This window comes from Pteronotus mesoamericanus, unplaced genomic scaffold, assembly GCF_021234165.1.
Source record: "Pteronotus mesoamericanus isolate MK-2021 breed Mesoamerican mustached bat unplaced genomic scaffold, CSHL_Meso_final contig_84, whole genome shotgun sequence".
Taxonomy (NCBI): Eukaryota; Metazoa; Chordata; class Mammalia; order Chiroptera; family Mormoopidae; genus Pteronotus; species Pteronotus mesoamericanus.
The window spans coordinates 846,130-854,515 of NW_026555267.1; the positions used below are offsets into that span (position 1 = coordinate 846,130).

General features: G+C 44.8%; 1 non-coding gene across 1 annotated transcript; it reads right to left on the bottom strand.

The window, feature by feature from the left end:
• Positions 1-8,104: 8,104 nt before the first annotated feature.
• Positions 8,105-8,211, bottom strand: LOC129080261 (U6 spliceosomal RNA). The gene has a single exon (XR_008530172.1). It is a non-coding gene; the product is annotated as a U6 spliceosomal RNA (small nuclear RNA).
• Positions 8,212-8,386: the final 175 nt, after the last annotated feature.

Consider the following 8,386-nt stretch of genomic DNA (forward strand, 5'->3'; position numbering starts at 1 on the left):
TCGGGGGACCCTGAGGTCAAGCTGTGCCTGTCACACTGCAGGGCTCTCCAGGGCTGGGGCTTGGTTCCCCTGACAACAGAGGGGGCTCCCTGAGAGCAGGGCTGAGCCAGGGGCTGCGTCTCCTGCGTCCTGCTGGGGTTTCCTGAGGCCACGGGCTGCGCTGGCCCCTCAGGCAGAGGACCCGTAGGGGTGCTCCCTTTGCCTGCCTCCAGGTACTTGGCGTGCGGCTTGGTCCGCAGGGGCTCTCAGCCTGGAAGGCACAGAGCACAGGCTGCATTTTTGGAAGACCCCCAAGGCCCTCTTCCCAGGTCCTCCATTCACCACTCACTATGGATACTTCAAACCATAAACAACCAAGCTCATGACAACTTAGAATCTTCTAGAGAAAAGCAGGCATGAACCAAGCCAAGAAAAGCAAGGTGGCGGGGGGCGGGGGGGGGACCCAACCAAACTCATGCTCTGCCAATTAGCTCCAGTGCCTAATAAAGGCCACTTTCTTTCCAAGTGACCTCCCCGGCCTGGGAGCAGCTTCAGCATGAAATTAAGTGCTTGTGCGGGGCGACAGGTGATCGGACCAGGAGGGCAACTCACCTCTGCTTCCTGGAAACCTCGACCGCCCACCACCTATTTTTCACCACGTAGAAAAACTTCTCACTGGGCAAGTTCTCCAAAGTCCGTCTCCCAGCTATCAATGAGCAGAGATTAGACATCCATTCAGATTTGGCCTCCAAAGGGGATATGGGAGCTGTTTGTGATCCTGTTTCCTGTTGAACCACACAGCTAATGGGCTCAGAAGAGTGTGTGTTGAAACCCTGGAGGCAGAGGGTATCTAAGAAGGCGGACATCATTCTCTGGTTTGATGCCAAACCAGAGTCAAGGAAGGGTCTGTGATAGGTCTTGGTAGCCCTGAGCTCAGCCGGGTTCTCTGTGGATTTGTTTTGAGGGGTGGGCTGCTCAAAAGGCCAGCTGTGCTTTAAGTCCCCACCCACCCCCTGTTGGAGGAGACCTCCCTGCAGCCCCCTCCCTGTTACCTTTTGATCTCTGGCCCTTGCACCCGTGCACTGGGGTGCACAGTCCAGGGAGCATGTGGCCTGGGCCCTGGGGGGAAGAGGGCTGTGGGGAGCACCAGCTGAGGAGATCAGAGAAAATGCCAAACTCCCGGGGGAGCTCACATTCCCCCCCTCCCCCCAGAGCATGTAGGGAGGCCAGGGGATGGCAAATACGGCCTTGAGAAGTTTCTGGGGATCAAGGACCTTCTGGGCTTGATCAAAATCGTTCAATAAATCCCACTGGCAACTTAGCCAACCCATTCGTGCTATGATGAGAGATGTACCCTGGTGTGCAGAACTCAGCGCACTGTAGGAATGGAGTGAGGATGGGAAACGCAGCAGGTGACAGAGCCCTAGTCTCCTGCGGAGAATTTCCAGAATGAGAAGGGGCAGAGAGGATGCAGGGGAGAGGGGAGGCAGGAGCATCCCTCCAACTAGCCCAAAGCCCAGAATTGAAGGCTGATGGCCCAGGCAGTTAGAGAGTTAGGGGTGGGAGTTGGGAGGTCTGAGGAGTCCTGGGAGCCTGGGAGTGTGTGTGGAGAAGAGGCGATGGCAGGACTGTTGCAAGAGAACCAGGGACCTGCTTCTCACGCCCTCCTGGCTTCTTAATTGAAGCCCCAGGAATGAGAGCCGAACAGCAGGAGAGCCTTTGGGGTTTGCTGAGTCTTCCAGCTCAAGGTGGTGAGTCAGCAGGCCGCCACCCCCCATTCCCACCCCATGGCCTGCAGGACCACCGCAGACGTCCCAGGCCCCGCCCTCCAGCCAGGCCTGCGTGACTCAGACCCTGGCTGCGGCGTCTCTGAGCAGACTCTGCTTGTGAAGTGCAGCTGGTCTTCGAGCTCACTGACTGACTCAGAAAGCAGAATTCTTCTCTGATCTCTCTTAAAACAGGTGGCAGATTTATTCTCCTCCTTCAAAGGAGACAAGAGGCGATGTGAACCCTCACAAATGTTGTTGAGTCACCTGGCCTATCTTGATTCTTAGAACGACTACCTGGAGCTCTACTCCCCAGCCACATCACAAGCACAGTCATGGTTCCAAACATTTTTGCCTACACTGGCCCTGGAATGACTCAGGTAAAGATAGATACTTTCCATGCCCTGGCTGGTGTGGCTCAGTGGATCGAGCACCAGCCTGCGAACCAGTGGGTCTCTGGTTCCATTCCTGGTCAGGGTACATGTCTGGGTTACAGGCCAGGTCCCTGGTGGGGGGCGCATGAGAGGCAACCACATATTGATGTTTCTCTTCCTCTCTTTTTCCCTCCCCCTCTGTCTAAAAAATAAATAAAATCATTAAAAAAAAAGATAGATACTTTCCAGAAGGATCTTCAAGAAAGAATGTATCGCCTACAGCCTTCTCTTGGCCATCTGCTGCTATAGGGGATCCGTTTGGAAGCCCCCTCTCAGTTCTAACTCCAATCCCTCTTGCTGTTTTCAAAGGCTATTTTGTTTGCTTTTGTTTGTCAAGAAAAGAGCTCAGTTCTTAGTTGCAGCCTAATCCATGGGAGGAGAAACCCAGTAAAAGGTACAGCTGGGAGGGGTTGCCAAACGTTCTCACTTCCAGGGAGGAAAAGAATTGGTGATGCATTTAGGATAAAAGGCCAAAGGGCTGGGACTCCCAGAGAGAGCAGCATTCTTAAGCCCCCCTCTCTTCCAGGTGGGAGCACCTCCCACAGAAAGGAAGTGGGGAAAGGGAGGGCTTTCCTTCCCTTTTGCTTGCACAGGGATGTGAAGGATGGAGCAGTTTCCAGGGTCCCCGGTGAACACTCCCCTTGCGTGCACACGCACACGGATTCCTGCAAAGAGTATGGGGAGGGACTTCTGCAACTTCAGAAATCACAACTCTCATTTTAGAGAGATGAGTAGCAGCATGTGAGCCACAACGCCACCATCTCACCACTTGTGAGTTAGGTTTAACTTCGGGCAAAGCCCTTCCTCACTCTGAGCCTTAGCTTGCCTGACTCTAAATTGGGAATAAGGAAACAAGATCTGCCCTGCCTACCTCACAGGTAAGTGTGACGTTATAGTATCTTGTTAACTGGAAGGCATCTGGGAGTGCTGGCTGATGGTTTTCTTTGGAATGACCTCCTCCCCTTCCCTCTAGGGTGAACATTAAATAAGGTGAAATAGTAAAGCTGGCTGACTTAACCCAGCACTTGGCACATAGAAGGCTGTGAAATTCCATAGGAGGAGCAAGGGCTTTGGAAACAGACGACCTACCTATGCTGGCTAGTGGGATGATTATAGCAACTACTCCTATGCTTCAGTTTGCCATTCTGTAAAATGGGGGAGGTAGTTGTTCCTACCTCAAATAATGGATTTGGGGAACATGGATACTTAGAAGATACATTCTGTTACATTATATCTTGATACATTAGTTACTTTTTGCTGCATAGCAAATGACTGAATTCTAGCAGCTTAACACAAGGAACACTTACTATCTCAGTTACCGGGGCTCAGGAATCTGAGAGTGGCTTGGCTGGGTGTTTCTGGCTGGGGCGTCTCATAAAGTCGCAGTGAGCTATCAGCTGAGCTGCAATCTCAGATTTGTCTGAGGCTCTGGGTCACTGCCCAAGCTGACTTCCGTGACTGTGGACTTCCCGCAAGGACTGCTCACCGGGGGGCTTTTTCCCCCAGAACAAGGGCAGGCACCTAATATGAAAGCCTAAATGCCTTTTAAAACCTAAGTCCAGATGAGACCATTACTTCAGCTATACGGGACGGGTCACACAGACTAACTCTGGTACAATGTGGGACAGGCTACACGGGAGCCGGAGGTCCTGGGGGGCTGCCTTGGAGGTTGATCACCATATATACAGGGAGGTGAAAGTAGGTTTAAGTTGTGAGTACGTAAAACACAGAGTTTAAAAAGCCATTATAATAATCATAACCTGCATATCTTTTTCCATAAGAACAACTGTAAACCTTCTATTGCCCACCCCTGCATAATCAGCCCTACAATGTGTTGACCATCATTGTCATTATTATAGAAGATGCTAGATCCATTAAACACTTTTTTGCATTGTCATAAAATTTGGCTGTTTAGAATCTATTTATCTTAGTCTCTTTCTCTCAATAAGAGTGGGAACTGAGATGATTTTAGATCCTGAAAACAGAGCCCGTGATTTCTCTGATATTTCACAAAGACCAGCAGAGTACAGATGTCAGTATGTCGCATTCTGGGAGGGCACTTGGTGGTTAGGCAGCAAATACTGCATGGGACATTCTTATACTAAAAAAAAAAGTTTTAAAATTGTTGTTTATCTGAAGTTCAAATTTAACTAAACATCCTGTATGTTATTCGCCAAATTGGGCCACTCTACATGGAAAGAGTTTGAAATCCCCATAGCTCGGTGCCATTCCCAGAGTCATTAGTCTGGAGGTTTTCAAAATCTTTCATTTGGAAATAATTTAAAACTTATAGGGATGTTGCAAAAATAATACAGAGAACTCCAGTATGCCCACATATTCGACACTTTTTAACATTTTGCTACTTAGATTATATCTTTCTATTACCTATCTTCTCAACATTTGAAAGTAGACTGCATACGTTGTGTTTCTTTACCACTTAATATTTTCATGTATATTTCCTCCAAACAAAGATATTCATTTATATAACTACAATAAGTACAATTATAAAATTCAAGTGACGTAAGATTGATATAAAGCCTATCGTACATATTATAATTCTTTTCAATTATCCCAATAATGCCCTTTTGGGTGTTTTCCCTCAATTATTAGATATAGTACAGGATTGTGTATTGCATTTAATTGTCATGTTTCTTTATTTTTTTTACTCAGTTTCTCAGCCTTTTTTTTTTTTTTTTCCATGACACTGATGTTTTTAAGAGTACAGACCAGTTATGCTATTGAATGCTTCTCAGTTTGCGTTTGTCTGATGTTTCTTCCGAATTAGATTCAGGTTATGCATCCTGTGGCCAGGATGCTAGAGAGACGAAGGTGTGTCCTTGCCAAGATGTCCCCCTCAGAGGGACAGGATGTCTACCTGCCCAAGACTGATGACCATTTTGATTATCCAGTCAAAGTTTGGTTGAATTTTCCCACTGTATAGTTACTATTTTTCTCCCTATAGCTAACAAGCCATGTACAGGAAGGCATTTTGAAATTTTTAAAAATTGATTTTAGGGGCTGAGAAGACGGGGGAGTGGGGGTGAGAGAGAGAGAGAGAGAGGAATCCATTTGTTGTTCCACTTATACATTTATTGGTTGGCACTTTGTTTTTTAGAAAGAGAGAGGGGAAGGCAGGGAGGGAGGGAGGGAGACATCGATGTGTGGGAGATACATTGATCAGTTGCCTCTTGCTTGCCCCCAGCTGCAACCCAGGCATGTGCCCTGACTGGTGAATTGAACCAGTGACCTCTGAGTTCGCAGACAGGCATTCAGTCCACTGAGCCACACCAGCCAGGGTCATTGGCTGATTCTTGTATGTGCCCTGACTGGGGACCCAACCCACAACCTTGGTCAATGGTCTAACCGACTGAGCTGCCAGACCAGAGCAGGGAGACACTTTCAGGCCATGCAAATACTTTCTTCCTCATCAGACTTCCCCCACCCTCAGATATATTTAACAACCATTGATGATTCTTGCTTGAACCCAAATTTACTATGAAAATGGAAAATGGTCATTTTCCAGTTCACCACTCCCTCCACAGTACTGGGATTTTTTTTTTTTTTAAAACAGCATTTTTGAGGTATAACTGACACGTAATTAACTGCACACATTTAACTTAAAATGTACCATTTGACCTATGTTCTCTCCCATTAAACCATCACTGCAGTTTAGGTAATGAACATAAATTGCCATCCTCAAAAGTTCCGAAGAGTCCCTCTCTCCTACCACTTAGGTAGTTTCTTGTTTTGGGCTATTACAAATTAAGCTGCTATGAACACTTGACGTGTCTTTGTCTGTCTGTCCGTCTGCCTCTCTCTCACTTTAATCCTCATCCAAGGACATTCTTTTTCATTGATTTTATTGAGAGAGGAAAGGAGAGAAAGAGAGAGAAACATCTATGTGAAAGAGAAGCGTCGACTGAACCCGGGACCGAACCCACAACCTTTCAGTGTACAGGATGATGCTACAACAGACTAAGCCACATTAGCCAGGGCGACATATGCTTTTCTTTTTCTTGGGTAAACACCTGAGATTGGAGTATGTTTAATTTTTTAAGAAACTGCCAGTGTCCGGCTCAGTGGTGGTAACATTTTACATTCCCACCAACTGTATAAAAGTTTCAGCTCCTCCAGTCTTGCCAAAACCAGTTGTGGTCAGTCTTTTTCCATTTTAGCTATTCTAATAAGTATGTATTGGTATTTCACTGTGATTTTAATTTGCATTTCACTGATGGCTAATGATATCAACTATTGTTTCATGGGTTTGTTTGCCATCTGTATATCCTCTTTGGTGAAATATATGTTCAAATGTTTTGTCCTTTTTTGGGGGGGTTATTTTTTTTTTTTGTTAGTGAGTTTTGAGATTTGGGATACATGTCTTTCATCAGCTACATGATTTACAAATATTTTCTCCCAGTCTGCGGCTTGTCTTCTCATTCTCTTAACAGTATCTTTTGAGGAACAGACATTTTTTAACATTTTAATGATGTTCAATTTATGAATTCAGCTTTTTATGAGGGGTGTGTGAGTGTGTGTGTGTGTGTGTGTGTGTGACATCTAAGATATCATTGCCTAACCCAAGGTAAAAAAGGTTTTATCCTAGAAATCTTGTAGGTTTTGGTTTTACAGTTAATTATGTGACCTAAATGATTACATTGAGGTATATGATTGAGTTAATTTTGTATATAGAATGGAGTATGGAAAGTAATTTGTGTCTCTGCATATGAATATCCAGTTGTTTCAGCACCATTTGTTAAAGATTATCTTTCCTGCACTGAGTTGTCTTTGCATTTTTGTATAAATTGTGATATATGTATGGGTTGGGTTAGGATTTCTAAACACTCCATTGGTATAAAGGCCAGAGCACAGACTTGGGGTCCAGGCATTGTTTCTATAAAGTAGAAAAAATGATACTACCCACTTCAGGGTCTTTTCTATAATTTACAAAGTTCTCCGTCTCTCTTCTGCTCTCCTTCCAGACAACATGCTAGAACCGGGAAAGCTGATCTTGAGTAATGTTTTTCTTTTCTTTTCTTTTTTCATATTAGAAATATTTTTGGCCAATGTGGCTCAGTTGGTTGGAACATGGTCCCATAGACCAAAATGTTGCCGGTTCAATTCCCAGTCAGGGCATATACCCAGGTTGCAGGTTTGATCCCTGGTCAGGGTGTGTAGGAGAAGGCAACCAATCCATGTTTCTCACATTGATGTTTCTCTCTCAGCAATGAAAAAACATCATAGGGTGAGGATTAAGAAATATATATATTCATATTTGCCATGGCCAGTGGCTCAGTTGGTTGAAGTGTCATCCCCATGTAGCAAAAATGTTGTGGGTTTGTTCGATTCCTGGTCAGGGCACATGCCTAGGTTGTGGGTTCTATCCCTGGTTGGGAGGCAACCATGGATGTTTCTTTCTCTCACATCAATATTTCTCTCTCTCTTTCTCTCCCTCATCCCCCCCTCCCTTCCTCTCTCTCTGAAATCAATGAATCAATGAACATATCCTCAGATGAGGAGTAAAACAAATTTTTTAATTAAAATATTTTGGAAAAGATATTAAATTTTTTAAAATTTATTGACTGATTATAGAGAGAAGGGGGAGAGAGATTGATTTGTTGTTCCACTTATTTTTGCATTAATTGGTTGTTTCCTGTATGTGCTCTGACTGGAAATCGAACCCACAGCCTTGGTGTATAGGGACAACGCTCCAACCAACAGAGCTACCTAGCCAGGGCAAAAATATTTTTTTCAATTACAGTTTACATTAAACATTATGTTTTATTAATTTCAGGTGTACAGCATAGTGGTCAAACAATCATATACTTTACAAAGTGTTCACCCTGATATGTCCAGTACCCAACTGGCACGATACTTAATTATTACAATATTATTGACTATATTCCTTATGCTATACTTTACATCACTCAAAATATGGAATGCTTTATGAATTAGTGTGTCATCCTTGTATAGCGTGCATGCTAATCTTCTCTGTATCATTCCAATTTTAGTATATGTGCAGCCAAAATGAGCACTTGACTAATGTTTTGCAAACGCTTAGAACCCCAGGGTTCTAAGAGAGAGGGAAGGAAGGTGTAATGGGTACCGGGGTGTCCATGAACTATTTTCAGACAGATAGAACATCTAACACAAAACAGACATTTGCTTCTGGCAAGGCTGCTTAGACAAATTCTCATTTCAAGTCCCTTT